Here is a 26,382-nt window from a genome sequence, read left to right on the forward strand (position 1 = left end):
TAGCACTGAGTAATATCTCATTATGTATATGTACTACAATTTATTTATTCACTCACCTGCTGGAGGACATGTTGGTTGTTTCCAAGATTTTGAAATCATGAATAAAGTTACTATAAACATCATTTACAGGTTTTTGTCTGAATATAACTTTTCAACTCCTTGGGTAGTTAAATGCCAAGACGCATGATTGTTGGATAATGTGGAACAAGTATGTTTAGCTTCGTAAGAAATTGCCAAAATGGACCTGGGTGGTGTGGCTCAGTGGATTGAGCACCAGCCTGCAAACCAAAGAGTCACTGGTTCAATTCCCAGTCTGGGCACATGCCTGGGTTGAAGGCCAGTCCCCAGTAGGGGACACATGAGAGACAAGCACGCATTGATGTTTCCCTCTCCTTCTCCCTGCCTTCCCGTCTCTCTAAAAATAAATAAAATCTAAAAAGAAAATGAAAAAAAATTGCCAAAATGTCTCCCAAAGTAGTTGTACAATTTTGCATTCCCAGCAGTAGTGAATGAGAGTTCATGTTGTTAACTAACTTTTTAACTTGCTCAAAGTCACATAGCTAATAAGTGGTTGATATGGGATTTAAATTCCATATGGGAGTTAACAAGCTTCAGAGTTCAAAATCCTTAAAGGAAAATTTTGAAAAATGTGATATACTTTTAGCCCTATATCTCCACCCCCAATACACACGCATATATAAGTGACCCACACTCAGAGTTTCATGGCTGTTTGGCAGATTTCTGCTTTGCCTAGTTGGAACAGCCCAGAACACTCTAGAGTTGTGTCCCAGGAGCAGGATCAGAGAATATCTGTTATAAAATACTACTATACCAATGCCTGCAGTTTCACATATACTATATTTGCAAATACCAAAAATAAATAAATAAATAAGATTACAGCTCCAAAATTTCCTTTGATTACATGAAGTAGGGATTTTTTTCTTAAAAAGAATTTGTTGGTAATGTTGTTAGTAATCGAGGAGGAACTAACCATAAAGTAACACAAAGAAAGTGCATTAAATATCTAACAGTGAATTATGACTTTGATGCAATAACAGACTGGAAAGAATGAGCGTGAGTAAAAACATCCAAACTGCCTGTCTTCAGTCTATGAGGTAAAAACTGTACATTAAGATTCCACAATGTATTTTTGAACATATATCCCATATGTAAGTATTTTATAAAGCTTCTTCATTCACTCTCGTTTTCTCATTTTATTTTTATGTTTTGGACTTATCAGTAATATATTCCATTAAAATTGAGAAATTACTATAAAAACAGTCCCTGTATTTTCTTTCTTCCTTTCTCTTTCCCAACATGGATATATAGATAGAATATGTAAAAACAAAACAAGACAAAACAAAATAAAATAATACAGCAAAACATTGTCTGTGACAATATTGGAGGAAACAAATAACGAATTTCAAAGGTAGCCCCAAAGGCTCCCAACCTCTCATCGATCACCCCGTACCCTAACACACACAGTGCACTAGATCCGGAGCACTGTTGGCAACTGACTTCGTATGATGCGGTTGTTGATCTTTCATGGCCGCTTCTAGATTGTGTTAGGTGACTGAGTTCTCTGTCAAAAGTTCACTTTCTGTAAGAAGTGTGAGGTAAAGAACAATGTCTCATTTTCGAGATTTCTTTACACCCGGCTAGGTCATTTGCCAGGATCACTTTTGGTTTACACCTCTTCCCCTCCACACTTATGATTGTTTTAATTGTTAATGAAGCAGTTTTATTAAAATAAGCAGCATTGAAATAAAGCAAGGAGGTTTTGGCAGAAATTCACCTGTATTCCAGCTCCTACCAAGGTCTCCTTTAATGACATATGAGGGGCAAGTATGGTGATGGAAGCCAACAAGTGGTTCACTATCACCATGAGGATCAGGGACCTGTTAAACACTTTGCCCAGCACCTCCCAACTACAGTGCACCTAAGGCCTCCTGGTAAAGTGGTGAGCAGCATGCTGCTTATCAATTGTCTGAGAAAAGTTGCACCAGACATTTAAACAAGCAAGGGTGATTTTATTCAAGACTATTGCATTCCTATATAATTTTATTAACCAATGTCACCCCAATAAATTCAATTTAAAAAGATGTTTAAAAAAAGACGATTACATTAGGAGAGAGAGATTGAAGTTAACTGAAACAAAATGTGGTGAGCCTTTCTAAACAATGAGGTGAGTAATGGAAAAGCACTGGAGGGTATCTGGGAAAGGTTGTTCAATGTGATTAAGACATCTGTATTTGCTAATTGTTTTTTATTGGAAGTTAGACTCCTACTTTCCCACAGAGACTGGGAGACAGGGGTACTATCTTTCTTGATTATTACATTTCAAAGGAATAGCCTTGAAAAAAAATATTTCTGGTTTGTAAGACTGGCAAGAATTTCAGAGAAGCACATCTCTAAGGGGTAGGGATAGAATTAAGAGTTGAAAGTTTTCTAAAGTAAATGCTGTAAAAAAAAAAAAAAAGAAGTAGGTCAGAGGCTTATGGTTAAGGAATAAAAGAACCTGTCTAAAGTTCGGTGGTGCTGAGGGGAACATTAAGGCCATCTGAATCAAAATAGATATGCACTAAGACTCGAGTGGGGAGAAGCACCTAATGGCCTTGAATGCGTCACAGTGGAGAGACACAAACCCATTGTTGTTCCCAGGCTAGCCACATGGTATGGGAGCTAATTGTGTTATTGCTCGTGGCCTGCACTTTGACATGTGCTGATCTGCCAGACCACCCATCAGTGAGGTCACTGAAAAACATGAAAAACTGTGGCTTAGTTGTATGTAAAATACGGATGGGAAGCACAGCTGGAAAGTCCTCCCCTAAAGCATGAGGGAGTAATCTATTTCTCTTGGTATAGCAATTTTGTTGTTTGTTTGAGGGTAAAAAGTCTACATTTATGTTTAGTAGCACTATTTGGGTGTTGGGGGGATGAAAAGTCTGTCATTCCCTGAAAACAAACCAACCAACAAAATGCAATTTATAATGTTCAATGAAAATTTAATTTCTAAATTTCCATGTCTCAAAAAAGTTCCTGGCGAATTTGTAATTTGTAGAATACATCTGTCAACATTTTTCATCCACCAATAGCGGGTAATAACATCATAGACAATAAAAACAAATCAACAAACAAAAGCCCAGAAGATAAAAATTTGCTGGGTAGTCATCAACATTTCTTCAAAAATCAGTAATGATGTATTTTGAAAAGTTATGTTTTGAAAAGACTGTGCATTTACATATCATTTTGTAAAACATGACTTATTGTTTAAATCAAATGTCTATTCTTTTCCCCTGAAAAGCAATTCACCTGTACTCATTCCAAATTTTCTCAAACAAGTTTAAAATGTTTGTCCATTTTTAGTTGGATAGTTTTATATTTTTTCCTGCTATGGTACACATTTTTTCTTTTTAAGACTATTGTACAATTTATTTTTTTAACTTAATGTGGGTCTTTATTTTTTATTTTTATTTAGTCTATTAGAGTTGTCTCAATTTTTTCCTCCTTTGCCCGTCTCCAAGATGCATACTTTTATACCATCTAATTTGATTTAAAAACTCAAAAGAAATGAATGAAGTAGCATGTCAAATTCCGAACTGTAAATATTTTATCCAAAGAAAGATATCGTGAGTGCAAAAAAAGTTGAAACCTTTGAAATATTGGGAAATATTTACACATTTTAACACCAGAGACTAAAATTTTAGAATATCCACTGTTTAGTAGAATTTGAGCTAATCTAATATATCAGCAACTTCAGATACAACTTCCTTCAGCTGAAAACATAATGTTCTACAGAGAATAACTATATATCACTTAGCTTTTGGTGCATAATAACAGCTACCAACAGAATGTAATGATTTAAAACATAATCTTGTTTAGATTCAGATTCTGTCTTGTGCTGGCTCAGTGAATCTCAAGATATGTTCATATAGTTTCTGTCAGCTGATGATGTGGCTGAGGTTAGATGGTCCATGACAGCCTCATATGACATATGTCATATATTATTAATATAATGAGAATGGTTTGTGGGACACTGATGTAAACTGGCAACCAAGGAGAGAGAACTGAAATACACATGCGTGAACAATTAGGACTTCGCTGTACTAGTCAATGGGGGCGGTAGACGCCATTGAGTGAGCATGTGTACCGTGCGGCCATCAAGTCCAAAGTGACTGAATGAGTAGAGCAATGAATCTGCATCAAATTTTGCATTAATCTTGAACATTCTTCTGCAGAAACTGTTCAGATGATTCAGAAGGCTGTGGCCATGGGCAACTGGTGATTGGCAGCTTCATCATGAAAACACACCTGCTCATATATCACATCTCATGCAGGTTTTTTGCAAAACGTCAAATCACCCAGATGACTCAGCCCTACCATAGCCCAGATACGGCACCCTGATACTTCTGGCTTTTCCCAATACTAAAATCACCTTTCAAAGGGAAGGGATTTCAGACCCTGGATGAGATTCAGGAATATACGATGGACAGCTAATAGTGATTGGGAGAACTGTGTGAAGTCGAAAGATGCCAACTTTGAAGGTCACTGAAGCATCACTGTCCCATATATAATGTTTCTTGTATCTTGTATGTTCTTCAATAAATCTCTCTCTCTATGTGTATATATATATTTTCTACCCAATACTTATTTACTTAAAGCACAAGGAAAAATAAATACCAAATGTTGGAATATATTATTGACATGATACTAGAATACATTCCTTAGTGTCAAAGGATAAAGGAAGGTTCAATAATTCTCCGAGCAAGACAAGAACCATAACTACCTCATTGGTTGTCAACTGGTGTTTTTCCAAATGCTTGCATCAGGCCCAGTCTTTCTGTGGAAGGGGTCATTTAGTTGGTTCATATCGCTCCCAATGCCACCAAGGTCTTCAAAGTTCCTACAGCTGGCTTTTAGGAAAACTTATACAATCCATATCATTTCTATCACTCAAAGTCCAGCCAGTGGACCCAACTGTGACTGAGGCATTGGGACCTGCCATTACTTTAAAAGTCAGAAACAGACTTTAGGGATATAAAAATGTCGTATCTCTAGTTAGTAAATCAACTCCAAAGTGTGTCCTTGAATCCACTTTAGATTCTTTTGAAGATGTTGTTTTCACATAAAAATGCATATGCAAACATTTATATTTGAGTTCAGATTTAATGAGTACAGGCATTGTTGAAATATGACTATGATAACCAAGCAGATAAGCATATTGAGAAAGGATCACTAGGTGTTCTGTTTTCCTAGAAGTGGTGCATTTAGAATACTGATCAGTGACAGTTTTCAAAAATTTCTCCATCATTCCCTGCTGAAACTATATACTTCTAGCATTCTGACTGAAAGCAATAATGAGAGTTTCCCAGAGGTCTTTATTGTTCCTTCTCTATACCCTTGTCAGTTTAATAGTGCTTGACATGGATTCAGCACATAAAATTCATGCCTTGCACTTATATAATGAGATAGGGAGTATAAAGCTCAGTTTGGATGCTGAGCAATGTTTATCAATATTCTAAGACTGTTCATGATGGAATAGTTCATTGAGTTCCCATTAATGGCATTGTGTCTGAGCCACTTCTAATTCCAATAAAGTGAAACAGATCTGTATTATACCCACAGTTCTAACCAAACAATTTTACACAACCAAACATGAGGTCATCGCAAAAGCTTAAAAGCTGATATTAAGAAATGGGTTATATTTCCTCAATAAATTCAAAATTGCCATAACAATATTTTAGAGTCTGAGTATCACATAGTTATATACATTTTAATCAGCTATAATATATATTCAGAATTATAGATAAAGTTATCTGAGATTTAAATTTCTAACACTTTTCTGGAAAACCTGCTGTGTTTTGTTTATCTTATTATATAAAGCACCCAAGAACAGTCCAGTCTAAAGCCTCTTTCTATTCAGGGGTTCCTTTAGTCCTTTAAATAAAATGCTTGGTTCTGAGTATTAACACACTTCCACTTACCTGCAAGTGTTGCCATAGCTCAGACCCCCATCGTGATTTTCAAACTCTGCTTGCCTCATGCGTAAGCTTCTTAATGTTGCCTCACTGTCCTCGACCCACCCTCCCCATCTCTGAGCTCAGAGGAAAATGGACCGTTGTTCCTTTTCAACCCGCACTTGTACAAGAACAGCTGCACTGTTAATGATTTCGAAGACTGGACTTCTGCATAACATCTCAATAGGGGGACAAAAACGGGTATGGGGTTCTGCTAAAATAAAAGTCTGCAACACAACGTTCAAGACCAGAGTATAAAAACTGTTAATCAGAGAGTCGGTAATCTAAAAATTTTACATAATTGGTTTATATGTGTCACCTTCAGAAGCCACAACCTCTTGCTTGACTCATTCTAAACCATGAAATGACAGACATTACAAAATAAAAACGTAACAAAATTTACTAAAAATTTCAAGACAGGAAAAACAGAGCATAGAACCATGCAAAAGTCACAAACCTATGAGGCCCACACACTGTAAACAGAAAAAAGTCCTTATATTGGTATTTTAAATTAGAATTATTTGAAACTGTTTAAAGTACTTTTTCCTACTTTTAAGAATTATAAAAGAGATCATTTATGGTAAACAAATAAAGTGACCATTCAAGCACACTTCCCTATTGAGAGTGTGCCCTGAAACGCATGCAGGAAGACGTGAACCACACCATGTGTCTTGGAGTGCCAGCACAGCACGGTCTTGACAATAAACTTGAAGGGGAATGAGGTCATTTATCAGCGAGCTTTAGCAAATTGCCTCTTTAAAATGCTTAGTTCCTTAACTGCAATAAATATCCATGTTTCCAATCTCTAGAACTTTAAAAAAGAGCTGTAGCCCATTGGAGGTGGTTTCTTTGTTAAAAGTAAGGTGAACTGTAGAAAGCCCTATGAGGAATAAAGCCCCAGTTATTGAAATAAGTAGAGCAGCCACTGCTTGTTCCACAAAGATCAACCTATGTTTTGGATCAAATGTATCAAGAGGGACTTTAATTAAAATAAAGTCATTTCTACTTTAGTTGGTGGACAGTTGGAGTGAATATTGCCACAGGAAGATTCTGAATGTGTTTAACATCCAGTAATGGTGGAAGAAAGTTATTCCTGTGTTTCTGCATAGACAGTTTTTACACATTTATTTTCTCTATTTTTGTAACTAATATAATGGTCAAAATAAATAAGAAACTCTATAGACATGTAGTTTTATGAGATAAATTAAAAATATAATATAGTTAAGTATAATAACCTTTTTCTTAACTGTTAAATCAAATAGGGCCAGTAGGGATGAATACCAAAGTATAGCTATAACTAAACTGAGTTCAACTTATTAAAGGTTTGGACTTTCAGGACTGTTTTTCTCAGCAGTAAAATAATATTTTTAAACATTTCATTTAACTGAGTCAATAATTTTATGTATTTGTTCAATTCAAGACATTTTGCTATTTTCAAGGAGATACAAAATTGTTGAAGTTATGATCTCTGACCTCTCAACAAGCTAACATTGTTGGGTAAAGAAGGGACTAATAGTGAATATATGGGGTTTATATCAGCGTATATGTAATGCATTATAATGCATATTAATATTGATACATGTAATAGCATTATAGATACAGTGTTTTGGGAGGGAACATATGGATGTGATGAAGTTGCAATTATGAATAAGAGAACTAGGGTAAGTCTTACAATGTTGGTGAACTGTGAGTTAGTTGTTGAAAGATAAGAATTCAGAAATAAAAGAAGAAGTCATATTCTAAACATAGACAATAGCTGAGCAAAGGTGCAGACACAAAAATGTCTGACGTGTGTGGAAATTATACAAGTAGCTATAGGTTGTTTTACTAACAGGCATGTACGTATTATTGCAAGATTCCTCTTTTCTTACTCTTTTATTCATTTCTCATAGTCATCATATGATTTATTCTGTATGAAAAGACATAAAGAAACCGAAGGAGGAAAAAAGGTAATCATTTCATAAAGTGAAAGGTTTTGGGATGAGCATGTGAATTTTCAGTTCAACTTATATTGTGTAAAGCTGAGCTTCGCTTTATCAGATACCCAAATGGTAAAGGTCATTTAACATGGAGTAGTTAGCTACAATGAGTTTTTAAATTATTCATTAATCAAACTATTTAAAGTGCTTTAAAATATGTTCTTTGGCAGTTATATGGTTTCATACATGCTCTATTGTAAAATCTTTTTTTTTCCCATTTATTCATTCTTCAGTGCAATTTTAAAACAATATGATGGGAACTCAGGAAGAATCATTTAAGATATTTTCCAGAAATTTAAATACATTCCCTCTACATAGATAGATTTTTGCTTAATTTATTTGTTTGTCCTTAGTTAACCTAACATATTCTATAAGAACTTCTGAAGAAAGTCTCCAAGATCTATGATATATAAAATAACTAGTGAACTTTTGTATGCTAATAGACTTCTAATTAGTCAAGTGTAAATGTTGGACTCAAATCTTATACACTCTTAGTAATATCTTAATGATTTAACTTGTTTATTCCTTAGCAATACAAATTAATTTTAACATTTGTTTATTTTAAGCATATATTCTCTATAAAGGAAATGATTGCTTCCTTTTTTTTTTTATAAAAATAAAGCCGGTTGTGATAAAATTCCCTGAAATGAAGATTTGAGCTATGTAAGCATTGATTCAGTTAGAGTGGGAAAAAAAGAGGAATTTGAGATTTTAGGTTGAGCAACTCACAAAGATATCAGAAATAGAGATAAGGAACACTGAAAGAGGACTGGATGGAAGGTGCAGAGAATAGGGTCACAATGCGACAAACACATTGAGTTTAAAATTTTTGGTGACATTAGTTTGGAAATACTAAAGAAATGCAGTTAAAATGATGTTTGGTGAATACTTTTAAATTTACTTTATAATCTGAATAAATAAATGAATGAATAACTACAGCTTTACATCTCAGAAAAGACTATGTAAACTTCAATGTGAAGATCACAGTTAAGCTGTGGAATTAAATCATCAGGCAGATCATGAAAAGAGAGATGAGAAAACCAACAAAATTGAATCTAAAGAATACAAGCAAATTCTGGTGTTTGAGAGGGATAAGAGTCTGCAATTAATCCTGAAAACAAGGACCCTGGAAAAAAAAAAGAAAGAAAGAGAATCGAAGTAAAGGGTAGTTTGGAAGCCAGGAAGAATCCCATAAAATGAGAATACAAAGGAGTTTGTCTCATATTAAGATACATTATGACCTCAGCCTAGAATATTAAAAATAATAGACCACTTTATGTTGAAGCACATTTCTTCATAATTATGCTGAGAAGTGGAAAATAGAATACGCTATGTCATATTGTTTAATTGAAGTTTTTATTTACTAGGTTTCATCTAATCATCTCTTGTTCCATCCACATGTACCTTTTCCGAAGCCAAGACCAGCCCACTGTTCCAACTGCGTTGGTCCAGGTTCTGGTCCAAATCTGAAAGCTGACTTTCATCTAGAAATGAGCAGAGACTTGGGAAAGTGCTTAATTTGGAGAATATGTAGACAACTAAAACTTAATTTTAAACTACCCACCACTGATATTTATGTTTCCATAACATATTGAGGGCCCAGGAAGATGAAAAGGACTGTATAATTAACTGTTTTGTCCCTGAATATATCCTGTGGTTGCTGTTATCAGCATTTTCAGAGAAGTTTTGACTGAACATTTGAGTTTATAAATTCAAACAGAATTTAGAGAAGGCTGTTGAAAAATGTTCTGACAAGATGAAATCACACAATATGTGTTCAAGTTTCAGTTCCCCACTTCGGAGTCATTATAGATCACATTTTATCTCCAAGCCCTTAATTCAACACAGAAACATCAAAACAACCAGAAACTTTCTGTACTAACCTCATTGGGTCTATGGAAAACAGTTAAAGGTCTACAGATATTAAATAAATGCTTACTCAAAAAAGTCACCTTTAAAACAGGAAATTTTGTGAAATTTTCACTCACTAGAGCCCCTACAGCTATGTGCATACCGATACTCATAGCAAAATTTTTCACAATGGGCAAAAAGTGGAAACAACCCTAATTTCTATTGTCTGATAAGTGGAGGAACCAATGTGGTATGTACATACAAAAAAAGACTTAGCCTTAAAAAGGAATGAAATTCTGATACATGCTACAACATGGATAAGCTTTGAAAATATTACGCTAAGTGAAAAAAGCCAGACAACAAACTGACAAATATTGTTTGAATCCACTTATGTGAGATAACAAGAATGCTCAAATATTGCATAAAGACCAAGAGTACGATAGAGATTACTAGAGCCTGATAGGGGTAAAGAACAGGGAGTTATTGTTTAATGGGTACAGAGTTTGGGTTTGGGACGTTGAAAATGTTCAGGAGATTGACAGTGGTGATATAAATACGCTTAATGAGACCAAATTGTGTACTTAAAATGCTACATTTTATATTATATATATTACATTACAATAAACTTTTTCTAGCACACATTTTAAAAAAATTACCAGTGCTTCCTCTTAGAATGTAGGAGCTATTTTTGTAGTTTTACTAATAAAAATAGGAAAAAAGCCATCAATCATTTGGAATCCCCTGAATAGATAATAGTTATTTCTATTGAAAATAATCCAACATTTCTTATAATATTGTTAAGAAAAAAAGTGTGAAGGTCTATAAATGTGAGTTTTATTTTATTTTTAATGCCCAAGAGTATGGTTTTGGATGTAGAAAATATTGTGCCAATGTTTTCTTTTGTCTTTCCACATTAATATTCATTAAATATCATAACACAAAAATTTAGTTCATTCCAAAGATGCTAATTTCAACTCAGAAATATTCTATTTATAAACCTGACATGTTTTAACCCTTTGCCTATTTATAAATCTTGGATATATTACCTGAACAATGGAAATCCAATATAACTACAAATAGTATCAAGCAAAATCAAGTTTTGCTAATTGAAAAACTGTTCAAATATTTTAATGTAATTTTAAGAGCACAGCAATAGTCAAATAGGAACCAGGGCTTCATATGATTACATGAAACAACAAATATATAATTATGTAGTAACTTAGGAAGTTATTAGTGCTTGACAATTTTGTTATGCCCTGGGTTACTCAAAATTTATTTAAACAAATTTTGATTATTAGAATATTCATTTCAACTAACATGTTTTCCAAAACCACTTAGAGCTGCAAGTAGTATTTTAAATTTCAAGAAAATAATAACACAAAATTGAGTACATATAAGTGACTAAAAATACATTTAAAAACTTTATATCATAAATTTGAATATATTAGAAAACTGGTTTTAAAATGTATGCAAATTAAAGTACACAAATGTCCTCTGTTGATTGAAAAATAATGTTCCGTGAAAACCTACATACTTTGAGTATTCTATTTTGACCAATTAATTATTTTTGACTAATTTGTTTTCATCCAAATTGCTGTCTACAAATTTGGTTTGTGCAGAAGAGACTAAGTAGACTAAGTTATTCAGCTGCTAGTGGTGTTGGTATGGTTCCAGTTGAGCTGTTTTATAACTCAGTTTTTCTACTTACTGAAGTAGGCTCTGACATCATCTGTTGTGAGGAGCTAGGAGCAAAGAAAACGGTTTTAAGGACTTAAAAAGAATTGAACTCACTTTCACAGAAGTTAGGACAGAAAAGAAGGAAATGAAAAGAAAAAGGATTTGATTTATTCAATTGCGGTTTGAAACCATCAATTATCATCAGCACACTTATGTGATATTGTGGACATTTTTTATAATTCTTATAACCTAAACTATGACCTAAAGGGCACAGGATTTCACAGTCTTCCTCATTTTTCCCCTTTTCAAATGTACCTGAAACCATGATCTTAGGTATACGCATGTATGTGCCTTGTCAAAAGAACACTGGTTTTCCTGTCATGTAATTCCAGGCGTTGCTTCAAGCCCACACTGGCTCAGATATCTCTCCCGCTCTCCCCTCTCTGACCCGCAAATCTTACTTATTTGTGTTGTCTCCTCCTTCCCCTACTGCTTCTTCTTCCTCTCTCTCTCTCTCTATACATGTGTGTGTATATATATATCACACATATATATTTACATATATAATATATATTTATATTATGTATAATATATTACATATAGTTACATACATTATAAATATGTAAATTCATATATTTCTATGTAAGTATATATAAATATTTTATAAATATATAATTAGAGATCTATATATACATATTCATATATATACACATATATATAAAATAACTCAGTAGCAACCACCCCAACACTACCAGCTGCTAAAATACCTTGTTTCTTCTGTACAAAGCAGCTCTCCAGGAAAGTTGGTAGGAACCATATTTGGTTGAAAACAAAATGATAAAAATAATAAATTGATCAAAAGAGTGAATTGGTCAAAATAACGAATTTGTCAAAATAGAATATTCAGAATATAAGAGGTTTTCATGTAATGGTATCTTTTAATCAATGGATGACATTTGTATACTTTAATTTGTTGTAAGTGTTGAAGCCATTTTCTGATATATACATTCCTCTACCTGACTCTCCACCATTTCCCATCCAACCCAAGGACAGCTAAGGAGGAAGTCAAACTATTCATCTGTATCTTGCTCTAGAAGTAAAAGATTTTATTTTGAATTACTACAGCTAAATAGATTATGGATAAGACACAAAGTTACAGAGTTCGGAATTCTCAGAAATTATAGCGATTATGAAAGGGCTCAACCTTAAAGTGGTATGAACAACAGACTTCATTCAGATTTGGTAACTATTTTATTTATTCTATTGATTCTGTTCCTTTCCCTTGAAAGTGGCATTTACTGTATTTTTTTTTCTCCTTCTGTCCCCACTTTCTGTTTATACAGCTGAAATGCTTGCCCCTCACACAACCCCTTTTTTCATTTTGCTACTGAAACAAGAGTGCATGTTATTATATGTTTTGTTTCCAAGGATCTTTAGGCTTCTAGTTTTTAGAGTTAGATAAGTCTTAATTTATTTTTCCTTTGGTTTATAATTGCTGCTCTTCAATATTTTCTAACTACTTGGGAAGTCTATCTTTGAATTTGAAAAATTGGAGTTGTCATATTTCAGTACTTGATATCTAGAATAATTTACTTCCATATAATTTGTTTCCTACAAACATCACATCTACCACATCTTTCCTTACCCTTTTATAACCTACTAAACATATATTTTGTTTTGTTTCGTGATATTTCAAGCTAAATTTATTTTAACAGACTCATAGAATATACTCATCTTCCAAAATAAAGGCATTCATAAAACCATATTAGGATGACTAACTGATTGAAGTTTTTCATATTCTAAAAGAACCCCAAGAAATTCTCCAACTTTTTCCAAAAATAAACACTAAGTATCATTTTAATTTATTAATAACTTTGGGAAAATAATAACATGAAAGAATAGCTAGACTTATAAGAGTCAATATGCAATGTTTATATTTTAATATAAGATGTTTTTAGTATCTGATATCACATTTATTTTGGATTCTAATATACTCAAAACTCTGACTAGACATTATTTTAAAAACATTGAACATAGATGAATAACTTCTAGAAACCTACTATACAGCATAACGTACATAGTTAACAATATTCTGTTTTATATTTACAAATTAGCTAAGAGGATAGATCTTCATAGCATTTTCATCACAATAAAATAAAGAGGAAAGGAGGAAACTTTCACAAGTGATGGATATGTTTATAGCACTGATTGTGATGATAGTTTTATGAGTAAGTAATTATCCTTAAACTCATTAAGTTGTATAATTAAATATATACACTTTTTGTTTGTCAATCATGACTTAATAAAGTGTGTTTTAAAAATATAATTGTACATAGAAATAAATTGTTGACAAATTTTTCATTTAATCTGAGCCAGCATGAAAACATAATACAATTTTAAGTGTTCACACTAGTTTGATGAAAACAAACTTAATCATAAATAGTAATTATGGACAGATAAATATCTATTGTTTCCATGGAAATTTTACTAATCCACAAAAATTTTACAATCCAACCATATCAACAAAAACATTGAAAAATCAAAATAAAAATTAAGAAAATAAATACATGGGCATTCAAATAAACATAGCTTGTTTAAATAGTAAACATTTTCAAGTGTTCAGTATTGGTAGGTGATAAAAACATTCTTCATTAATTCATCTAGTCAACATACATGTCAGTATTACACCAGTAAATAAATAACTGTAACATAAGACACACAATTTTCCATGTTCATTTGCTTACTGAAAATGTTACTGCCTATAGCTCCTGTAAATTCCTAATACTATATGCTATCTATCCCATTTAACGCCACTCCCAAGTAATTCCACATAATTTTTAATCTTCTAATAAAATTAATAATACAAGTAGTAGTAGTGATAATGCAATTTATAACAAGATGAAAATTAAATCTATAGATTTGTAAAATATGATTTTAGAAGTTATAAAATTTGAGTTTAGCAACTCGTTCTGAACCACTCTTGTTGGCATTGAAATCCCCAGTGAAGATGTGAATGAAGTCTGGAGCATGCTGTTGAATCATCAGAGGTATTTGAATTGGGAGGGTATGAGAGTCTGTTGTGAGCTCGTGGTTGCCACAGGAGCCCATGTTCTCTACCAGCTTTAGTTCCCTTTCTGGATATAATGACACTTTGGGGTCTTTCGTGAGCTAGCTGATGCTTTAAAACATACTGGAAAGTCACCTGGGGACTCTGGTCATACTATTGAGTTTGGAGAAGAATGACCGATGCAAGCCTTTCAAATTGCCCTCCCTTCTCCACATTATACGCTGCTTAGGCTTTGCAGACCTGTTTTACTTTGTGCAGAAAACAGGGAGTAAATTATCTTTTCCATCGAATTTTTGACAGTAATAACATGAAGAGTATGAATTAAGGCCCAGTGTAATTCCTACTTACTGAGGAGAGGGGGAATATCCTTGCTTCAATATTTCTTCAGTAGATCAAAGTTTTCACTGAACATACCTATTTCTTAGTTTTGGGTTTTTTTTAACTTTAGCTGGTTTAACTAGATTTTAGCCTAGCATTCAATTCAGTGATTTCTCTAATTTTTCATACTCTTGTAATTTTATGCAGTGTTGGCATTTCAGGGCCTTTACCTGTAGTTTTAAAATCCATAATACTCTGAAACTGAAATATTTTAATAACTCATTTGGAAACAAAACCTGACCTGAACTGACATGAATTCCATAGCCTTTACTTATTGTATTTAATATAAATATGTATGGGTTCTACTACAGAATAATGTATTGTCCTAGAACCTGATAAAGAATGCTACAAAATATACCACATGTGCATTCTAATCACTTTATAAGGTCGTAGAGATTTTACGTTCCATACACATAGGTCCTAAGAGTTCGGATAAAAGTTTATGGAACTCTATTGCTTGTTCCTAACATTTTAACTCCATCATTACTTACACTAAAAATCCATTTCTTTCTTCTATCTTTTTCTTTTTTTCTGATTACTTTTTCTTTATGTTCCCTGTGGCATCTCTCCTGTATCAATTCTGTTTCTGGTGTCTCTACCTCTTCCTGTACAGATAGGCTATTGCCACATAAGTCAGTCAGCTACAATGTTTACAGCTGCAACTATTTATCATTCTTACCTGCAAGTTGGCCTGGCGCTCAGTGGACCTAGCTGGCCTGTCTTTCTCACTGCAGCCCTGTGAGCAGGCTGAGGACAGACGGATTCTGCCACAGTGGACAGGACCCCTCAGATCCCAGTTTCTCCATTTTACACGTGCTCTTTGCATGGAGATGCAAAAGTTCAAAAGAGCAAAAATTATGAGGCTGGAGGAAGTGGGAGGAGGGGAAAGATGAGAGTAGAAATGACAGAAGGGAAAGGCTGAATCTGATATGTATTTTTAATACTAAATTTCTGCTATTTTGCTTCCTCCCATCTATCATTATACATGTACATCTTTGAGTTTAGAGAAGAATCATAATGGCTTCTGTGGCCACTTATTATAGGAATATGAACACTAAGAATTAGAGCGTAAATAAAAATGGAAGAATAAACTATGCTAGTTCATTATAATCGATCCCCACTTTTGGAAATAAAAAAATAATGGGATTTTTTACCATCTTAATAAACATTTCCAATATGATCATTGTAAGGATTGCTTAGTTCCAAGTTAACATACGGGAAATGTATTTTTCATTATGATCCATCTTAGCAGGGAACTATGAGAATCCACATTTGTGTATATTATACACAAATTTGATGTAAGAACACACTTATTGAACATTTTAAAATGTTCCTTCTATTTTAAATGTTCCATTTTAAAAATCTCTAGTTTTAAATGTCCTTAAATATTTTATTTATGTAAATGTTACTCTTCAATTAGCAATTTTTCATAGGTCTCTGAAACTTAATCTTTGTATTTGGAAGTGCAAAGTGATAAACACTTTCAATTAGAATTATTCAAAAACTGTAGGTACCAAAGTTATTTACCATAGAAAAATTTGGCATCAGTTTCAAGTAACAGAAGAGGTACTTCTTTGGCTTTTGATAAATGACCTTTGTTTCAATTCACTGGGTTTCAAACACTGTATTTCTGTAAACACAATTCCCAATACCACCAGCCTGGGGGCATTAGTCAAAAGAGCAGGGCCCAGTCTCTCCTCCAACTGACTTCAGAGAAAATCCCGTGGTGGAAACTGGGAGTCTTCATTGTCCTGAGCACTTTGGTGACTGAATTACAGTGACGCACCACATAATGATGTTTTGGTCAACCACGAACTGTATATACAACAGAGGTCCCGTAAGATTATAAAGAAACTGAAAAATACCTATAGCCTAGTGACATGGCAGTTGCCCTAACATCATTATGCAACATGTTAGTCATGTATTTGTGGTGATGCTGGTGTAAATAAACCTGTAAGTAATTATATATACATACAATTACTTACAGTATATATTACTTGTAATGATAACTACTGTGTTACTGGTTTATGTATTTACTATCCTATATTGTTATTATTATTTTGGAGTATACTCTTCCTACTTATAAAAAATTTTACTGTACTGGCTGGTGTGGTTCAGTGGATTGAGTGCCAGCCTGCAAACCAAAGGGTTACCAGTTTGATTCCCAGTCAGGACACATGCCTCGGTTGTGGGACAGGTCCCTGTTTGGGGGGGGGGTGAGAGGCAACAGGTTAATGTATCTCACACACATTGATGTTTCTCTCCTCTCTTTCTCCCTCATTTCTCTTCTCTCTAAAAATAGATGAATATTTTTTTTTTAAATTCACTGTAAAATAGTATGCTGTGTTAAGCCAGCAGCAGCCTCATACATTAATAATTACTGGAGTCGTGAATTCATCTTCTATGGTGCATGATTTAATCTTGTGTTGTTTTTTAAATTTAGTACAGACTAAATGGACAGTGTTTACAAAACCTACAGTAGTATATGGTAATGTCCTAGGCTCTGACATTAACTCACCACTCACTCACTGACTCACCCACAGCAATGTCCAGTCCTGCCAGCTCCACTCATGGCAAGTGCCCTGCACTGGTGTACCACTGGTTAATTATTTATTCCATATTTTTATTGTACCTTTTCATGTTTAAACACAAAACGACCCTTGTGGTGCAGTTGCCTACAGTATTCAGTACAGTAACATGCTCTACAGGGTTGTAGCCTAGGAGCAATAAGCTATACCACATGGCCTCGGTGTGTAGGAGGCTATAACATCTAAGTCTGCGTAAGTGCACTGTATGATATTCACAAAATGGCAAATCAGCCAATGCCCATGGCTCAAAACATATCCCCATTGTTGGGCAGTGTGTGACTACACATTAATATTGGAGGGTTCTGGAAGCAATATACTGTATGTGAAAGTATTTTTGTTTAACACTATATATTTGCTGGCTGAAATAAATGTATCACTGTTGTTCCACAATAAAATAAATGCTGATTAAATCAAATAAATAATGCATAATGATTTATCTTTATGAAAATTATCTTTCTCAAAATATATTTATAATTTAAACAAGAACTAAGTAAGAAATAATTGATTCACTATAATGATACAATGTAGCTGTGTCTGCAAAAACTGTCATTCAGAAAAAGTTGTACTTTAGTTGAGATCAGCTAGTCTAATTTAGGCCAAAATATAAAAATATTAAGAGCTGTGTAAGGAAAAAATACTCTTTTTATGTGCATGTTTTTATACTTTATAGATGAAACATCCTATAACATAAAAGGGAAAGAAAACTCACTGATGTTTTGTAATTAAATTGGTGCTTCTAAAGGTTTTTTAAAGTAAAATTATAACATTAATTCAAAGAAGTATCAGGTGCCTGACTCTCATTTGGAACAGTAGGTAAAAGTGTTAAATAATTGTGCTGATACCTTTTTTATATCTAGGATACATGGATTAATCATATCCACAATAACAGCAAAGTGACTAATAACATTTGTATACAGAAAATCTTAAAACATTGGGATAACCTACAGTATAGCCTTGGAGCAACTATAAACAATGGGTTTTGCCATTTGGTTAATTGCAGTTAAATATGACCATCAATTCTTGTTTTCACCCTCTTTTCAGAGAAAAATCAAGAATAATCCTGCTCCCCATAATTGCCCTTCTTGTTTCTTTTCCACTTGAAATAGCAAAAATTGCTATAAATATCTTTAATAATTGCCAAATGTGATGATATAGTTTTATTATGACTATTTTTAGGTTTGCTACTGTTACTGTACCATGGGCTTTATGTACACATTTGAATCACTTGTTATTAGAAACACCAATTAAAATATTTATATATTAAGAAAAGAATTTCCATATTAATCATTGTCAAATAATGCATATAAAATTAAAGGGGCTACTTTCTAGTATGAAATTGCAAGAGAGCTAATAGGTATGTGAATGAGCATTTACTCTTATGTTTCCTCAGTAACCTCCTTTTCCCTTAACTGAAGTCCCTCTCCCTAGGCTGAGTCTACTGCAATTCTAGAAATAGAAAGTTATTGCCAGTGAAACGCAGAAACAAAGGCAAAGAGCTTAGAGAATGTGTTTAAGATTACAGTGCAGCTCAGACAGATCCTGCAGAAAGAACTCAGTGACCTGGAAATTTCGTTTCACTTAGATTTTGCTTTTTCCCCAGATCTGAAAGTGAGAGAGAGTAAAGAGAATTTGATATACAGCTAAATAAGTTTATTAACTTTTCAAATATCTCCTTTTTTCTATAATTTAATATTTGAAAAGACACATTAGTATTCATTATAGTGTTTTCTAGTGTCTTCTAGGGTGTAAAAACTGAACAATGCACTGGAATTTGGCATTCTAGAGGTTTTGCTATGATCTTGCTATATGACAATAGGCACATGTTAGGATGTGACAGAGGTAGCTAATCTGAGGTAAGTGCAACCCAAAATGCACATCTTCACCCATGCATAGTGATAAAAGAGGAGGGGATACGTACTGGCAATCATGTGGTGCCTTCTAGTCTTGCTGGAGAAACTGGGATGTGGTGGGGGAGTTTATGTCTCTTCATTGTAAATAACAGTATGACGCACAATCTGGATTCAGTCACTTCTTTAGGGTATAGTACAGCCAGAACAGAACAAAAAGGAAAGCTCATCAAGGAGAAGAGTTTTATAGTATAGAAAACTGTAAAAGAAAGGGACAAAGGAAGGAAGGAAGGGAGAAGGAAGAAAGGAAATCACCAATGCCGTAGTCGGTCATAAATGCCCTGTTGTGTGGTAATGTGCTTGGACTCGAAAATTGCAGACTCCTTGCCCTAAGTAACTCATTTTTTTGTCTTTGTTTTTTTCATTTTAAATGACTAGATTACCTCTGCATATTTTTAAAAATTTGAACATTCTGTATCATCTTTCAGTTCTAGTGCCAACACTGCCTCTAGCTAGCTATGAAGCCTCGGAGACAGGAAGTAACCCACTTTGGATGCCAGTTACTTCTACAATAATGGGTTGTGTTGGTAGATATCAAACCTGATCGCCAGAATCACTTCAGATACTATTGGGTTGGCCAAAAAGTTCTTTTTTTTTTTTTTTCCTGTAAGATGGCTCTAGTTGTGCTTAGTTCTCTTTAACTTCATTCAAAACAATTTTGTTAGGTTGTACTGTGACAGCTGTCATGTCAGTGTGCATTAAAAAAATTATCAAATTTGGTGAATTTTAATGTTGAAGATGGAAGAAAATACACACCATTTTCTACATATTATGCTTTATTATTTCAAGAATGGTAAAAATGCAACTGAAATGTTTATTCAGTGTATGGAGAAGAAGCTGTGACTGATTGCATGTGTCAAAAGTGGTTTGCAAAGTTTCCTGCTAGAGATTTCTCACTGGACGATGTTCTATCATCAGGTGGAGCAGTTGAAGTTGATAGTGATCAAATCAAGACATTAACTGAGAACAATGGACATTATATCATGCAGGAGATAGCCCACATACTCAAAATATCCAAATCAATACAGTTATTGATAAAAATGAAAAATGTATCTTTATTTTACAGAAATATCCCATGGACCTTTTGGCCTAGCCAATAATTGGAAACACACCAGTTAGTTGCCTCTAGGCTACATTTGAATCAGTGTTCTGAAAGTTAAGAGAACTTGAGACCTTCAACTTTTTTTGGGATATAAAATTATTCACCTCATAGTGACATCAGAATCCCATTGTAGAGTTGACCATTTTAAACATGTATTAAAGATATTCACTTTAGATTTACTCAGTCTTGATGTCCTAAAGTAATACCAAATGGTTTATTTTTAACAAATGCTCCAAATAATTTCAAGAGGAAGTCAGCAACAGAAATCACTAGGTTTGATGTATGCCTAGTTACTGCCGTGAAAGGAAGGTGATTTCCAGGGTACTCAAGGCTGCTTTTTGGAGTGGCATTAGACTTTAATAAATAAAGGGGAAGCTCTCAGATGAATAAATATTTTCAGTAGTTAAACTGAGCTAACACCAGCTGCTCACAACTTGATCCTTTCTCTTTCCCCCATGATTTATAGAAGATACAATGAAGGTGGCAGAGATGAAAGAAAAGAATACTGGAATTATATCAGCAAATTCAGGTGGTCATTATTATGGTTCCACATATTTCTGGTCCTCCGGAAACATAATGGGACTGCTCTTTTCTAACCTTATAAACTTATGCGGGGCCACGTGATTTGGACAATGTAATCAGAAAGGGTGTGTGTATGTGCACGCATGTGTGTGTGTGTTTTCTGGGAGGAAATTTTAATAATTGGTATTCTTTTTAATTCTAACCAGAAAACGGCAAAGCTAATTCTTCCTGTTGTCATTAACTTACACAGTGACTATGGACTTCTCTGGAGAAGGAACCTCTCTTATGCAGGTTCAGAATTCTTGGACCTCTCATCTCTAGCACTGTGCCCGGCAATACTTCCTTGACTTCACACCATCATGCATAGATTGATGTTTCACATATTTAGCTTTAGGGATTCAGAAAAAGATACAAACATACTCATGGTGAAATTATTTACACAGAGCCACCAACTCTGCTTGCTTTTGTCTGCCATGAGAAAGTTGCCAGAGTATGAAATCAAATATGAAAAATTCTTCTCTCAGTTATTTATTTATGCATTCATTCCACAAATAATTATTGAGTACCATATATTATAGCTTCTTGGGATCATCACTGAACCAAAATAAGATTCCCGGTTTCAGGAAGCTTATGTTCTAGTGGAAGGAGACACAAAAAACAGTAATCCTAATAAATAAGTATATTATGCTGCCTATTAAAATTGATAAGTACTATTGAAAACGCAAAACTAGAGCAGAATGAAGGGAAATGAGTAGCACTATGTTGTAGTTGGACAGCAAGTTGTAGCGTTAAGTGAGTAGTTTAGGAGGATCCTTTTGAGAAAGTACAATCTAAGAAAAGACATGAAGGAGGAGCAAGAATTAGCTAAGGGTGTCTTCAAAAATCGTGTCCTGTGCAGAATGATATGTTAAACAAATACCCTGCAGTATTCTCCTGCATTTCTGATCACAACATTAATAAAAGATAAGGTCAGAGAACTAACAGGTGGTCTTACACCCATTGTATGAAATGCCTTTTTATTGTGATTGAAATGGCAATTGATTCCTAGTTTTTGAGCTGAAAAATAGCATGATGTAGCTTAAATATTGTAGACCTAAGGGCAGTTTTCAAAATAAGATAGACTGTATAAGGAAAGGGTAAGAGCAGAAAGAACCTTTGTTATACAATTGCAATAACAGAAAAGAGATTGTGATGCTTCCAATTTGGGAGGGAAGGGTGGAATAGGGTTAAGCACAGCTCATGTTCTTTCTTCTATGTCTTGGAAGAAACCACAAAAGATCAGAGAATCAAATAGCAATCACCTATATGCAATTCATACTTTTTCAGCCTTAAAAATATTTCTGAGCTGGAAAGCTGTAGAAAAAATAAAACACCTATGATCCCACCAGCACACAAACTATCCACAATCAAATGAAGTTTTGTGTACCCATACTCAATGCCAGTTCCTGAAGTAACCATTTTTGCTATTTATAAATGCATTCATAAACAATGCATAAGCTTGATTGACTTGCTTTTAGATTTTATGTAAATGATATCCTAGTATGTATACTTTTTTAATCAAAATTGTAATGTTTAAACATGATCCATATTGACAACTTTGTTCTACCTTCTTTGTTTTAATTAGTTTCATTCCATTGTATAAATGGAATACTATGCAGCAGAAAGAAAGAAGGAGCTCCTACTCTTTGCAACAGCGTGGATGGATGGAACTGGAGAGCATTATGCTAAGTGAAATAAGCCAGGTGGTGAAAGACAAATAGCATATGATCTCATCTTTAAGTGGAACCTAATTGACAAAACAAAGAAACAAGCAAAATATAACCAGAGACATTGAAATTAGGAACAATCTGATAGTAACCAGAGGGGAGGTGGGAGGGCATAACAGGAGTAAAGGAGGGAAGGGTTTTCAGGAACAACTATAAAGGACACATGGACAAAACCAAAGGAGGTGGAATCAGGGGAGGGAGGTTGGATGGCTGGGGTGGGGAGGAGTGGGGGGGGGAATGCAGACAACTGTACTTGAACAACAGATACATAAATAAATAAATAATAAAATAAAAAACCCTCTATTCTTGTGACTATGGAATTTTAGGACATGTCACTGGTAGGGAAGTTAAAATTGAAAACACAACGAGATACTTCGTATTAGATTTTGTGAAATGCTTTTGAAATTAAGATGTCAAAAATTTAGCAATAATTAAAATATAGAAATAGTTAGCATTGAATATTAAGCAATGGTAACTATCATTACTGTTGGGTGCAAATGTGAACTGATGCTACTAAAGACCAAATATATACATATGTGTCAGGATGTCAAGACATCTTCTTAATGAGATAGGAAAAAAAAAATAAAAACCCTTGCATTGGGCTCTCCCCCTTTATCCTGGAGAACGGGCGATTCTGGAGCCAGAGGCTGGGGCCAGACCCTAGTGAGGTAATTCACCTATGAAAGAAGAGAAAAAGTAGTAAGAGTTCCTGCCCCAGTTCTTGCTTCTTCACGCTAGGACCAAACTTTGCTGGCAGCTGCATGAAGGCGGCACAACCTCCATGAGCCTCAATGTAGGCTCAAGTCTACCATAGTTGACCTGTTTCCCCTGGCTCAGTGAGTACAAACAGACAGCAGCCACAAAAAAGTACTGCCATGTATACTCTCTGACAGGATGGACCTGCCATTATGCTTTCCACCAAGGCCTCTGGGAAGCCAGGTGGAGATAGGCAGTAACAGAGTACTTTATATATGTATAAAATGTCTATGTATAAATAAATATATATATATATATATATATAAATATGTATGTGCAGAAAGTGTCCAGCCATGTAATATGAAAAATAGAGACATTTATTGAAGAAGATACAAGATGCAAGAAACATTGGACATAGGATAATGATACCTCAGTCCTCTTCAAAGTAGGCACCTTGGAACCTCACACAGTTTTCCCAATAGCCATCAGCTGCTCCATCATATTTTCCAGAATCTCATCAAAGGACTGAAATCTCTTCCCTTTTAAAGATGATTTTAGTTTGGGGAAAGGCCAGAAGTCACAGGGTACCAAATCTGGGCTCTGTGGGGCAGGGGAAGGGAGGTGAGTCACCTGGGTGATTTGATGTTTTGCTAAAAACTCTGCACAAGACATGATGCATGAGCTTGTTCATTGTTGTGATGAAGCTGCCAATCACCAGTTGCCCATTGCTGTAGCCTTGTGAATTATCAACATAGTTTCCTCAGAAGAATGTTCAAGCTTAACACAAAATTTAATGCAGATTCATTACTCTACCCACTCAGTCATTTTGAATGTGACAGCCACACAATACACATGCTCACTCAACAGCGTCATCTGCACCCACTGACTCGTACAGTGAGGTCATCATTGTTCATGCATGTACATTCCAGTGCACTCTTCTTGGCTACCAGTTTGCACTGATGGTGTGCAAACCGTTCTCATTACATTCACAGTGGTTGGACTTTTTTGAGTCAGACCTCACATACACACATGAAGACATAGACAAGAGTGTTGACTGCTGCTCAGTTGTTATGGCAAAATTTTAGGCTCTCCTAAATGCCCATTTACAATGGCCTTAAAGATGGAACTTATGGCTATATGGGCAAAAATTATCTATCTATCACAGGCAGAAGACACAGAGTAGGCAAAGGCATAAAACAGAAAATACAGACATGTCTTGGAGAGAGTCCACAGAAGCTAGAATGTATAGTTGTAGAGGACATAATATGTGTTATCCCCATAAAAGCCTGATTTATATCACATCATGGATGGCTTTCTATAACATGGAAAGTTGACAGTGCGTAATAAAAACAATGGATCCAAAAACAATCACAGACAGAAGAACTATATACTCACATTTAAAGCAAGAAGAGTCATAACCAATATTAGTGAATAATTACATTCTGCAATGTAGTGTCACATGAAGAGCAACAGTATAAAGTCGAGAAGAAATCAGTATTAATTAAAAAACTAAATTGTGTTGTGAGTTTTATGCAGTGATCTACAACAAGGAAGAAAGGAAAAACATTAGAGTTGCAGAGGGCCAGCATGGCTGATGAGCGAACGACATCTCAGACAGTAAAGGCTGCTGCCCCTGTGGTGAGCACATTGCTCCTTACATGACGGACTTGTGTCTGCCGCTTGATCCTCCCCTGCTTAGAAAAGTAAAGGCTCTCAAATCAGAGACATCTGCTGAAATCACGAATGTTTTGTTTACCAAACTCAGTAACAGGAAAAGCCTGCTGTAGCTCAGCTGTTATTGTGCTGCAATAATTAGAAAATAATATCTGATTTCATGGGAAATCAAGGAAACAAGGACAGCATGAAATACCAAATGGAAAGCCTCAAAAAATAGTGATTTCAAGCATAATTGTTCCAGCCTCTCTCTTTTATACAAATAAACAACAAAAAGGTCATAATCAGAGAGGTAGATACAGTTTTTATTTTCTTAAGAACAGAGTGTAGATCTGAACGACAATATTATTCCAACACTAAACTTCACCAAAAACAAACAAACATTAAACCTTGGGAAACATCTGCTAACATATTCCCAATACATTTTAAAATATTTCACATTTAGCCAAATACGTCTTTCTCTCATTTGCTAATTTTTTGCAAGCTAGATGAGAGCCAATATTATATAATTAAGAAATACATTCCCGTATGCTTTTCAAAGGGCCATGTTTCTTTAGTAGAATGTAACGTGAACTCGATAAAATTAAACATGACTTAAAAATGCATAAACCCCTATTATGACTTTTGTTAAAAGACAGTTAGTTATTAGGCTTCCATCTGCACGGCTGCACTTATGTGCACTGCGTTCAGTGAAATGGCAGTGACGCTCCCTTGCCATCTGATACTTAACAGTTAAAGACCAAAAACTGTGAAAAAAATTAAAAAAACAAAATGTAGGCAACTCTTTTTGGCAAAAAGATATATAAAGGTAATGAAGCTAACCTTCACTGAAAATGGGTGCTTTATACAATTAAGTTCAATCTTCACCATCTTCTAATGTGTCTGGTATCACTCCCTTTTATTAAAGACTCAGTAGCTTGCTAAACTGCAAAAACATAGTCAGTAGAGTTAGTGGGGGATTCAAATCCAGATCTCTATGACTCACAACTTTGGCACTGTACATCAGTGTCTAAATATCAGTCTGGAGATGCTTGAAGTTACCTATACTTTTCAGGCCTTTGGTCTTGGACCCTAACAACTCAACTGTTACCTCTACCTCCTGGGACTTTGAACAGACAGCTTCCCAGGTCCCTTGCCTTCACTTACCTAACTTATGTC

This window comes from Desmodus rotundus, chromosome 2 (genome assembly GCF_022682495.2).
Source record: "Desmodus rotundus isolate HL8 chromosome 2, HLdesRot8A.1, whole genome shotgun sequence".
Taxonomy (NCBI): domain Eukaryota; kingdom Metazoa; phylum Chordata; class Mammalia; order Chiroptera; family Phyllostomidae; genus Desmodus; species Desmodus rotundus.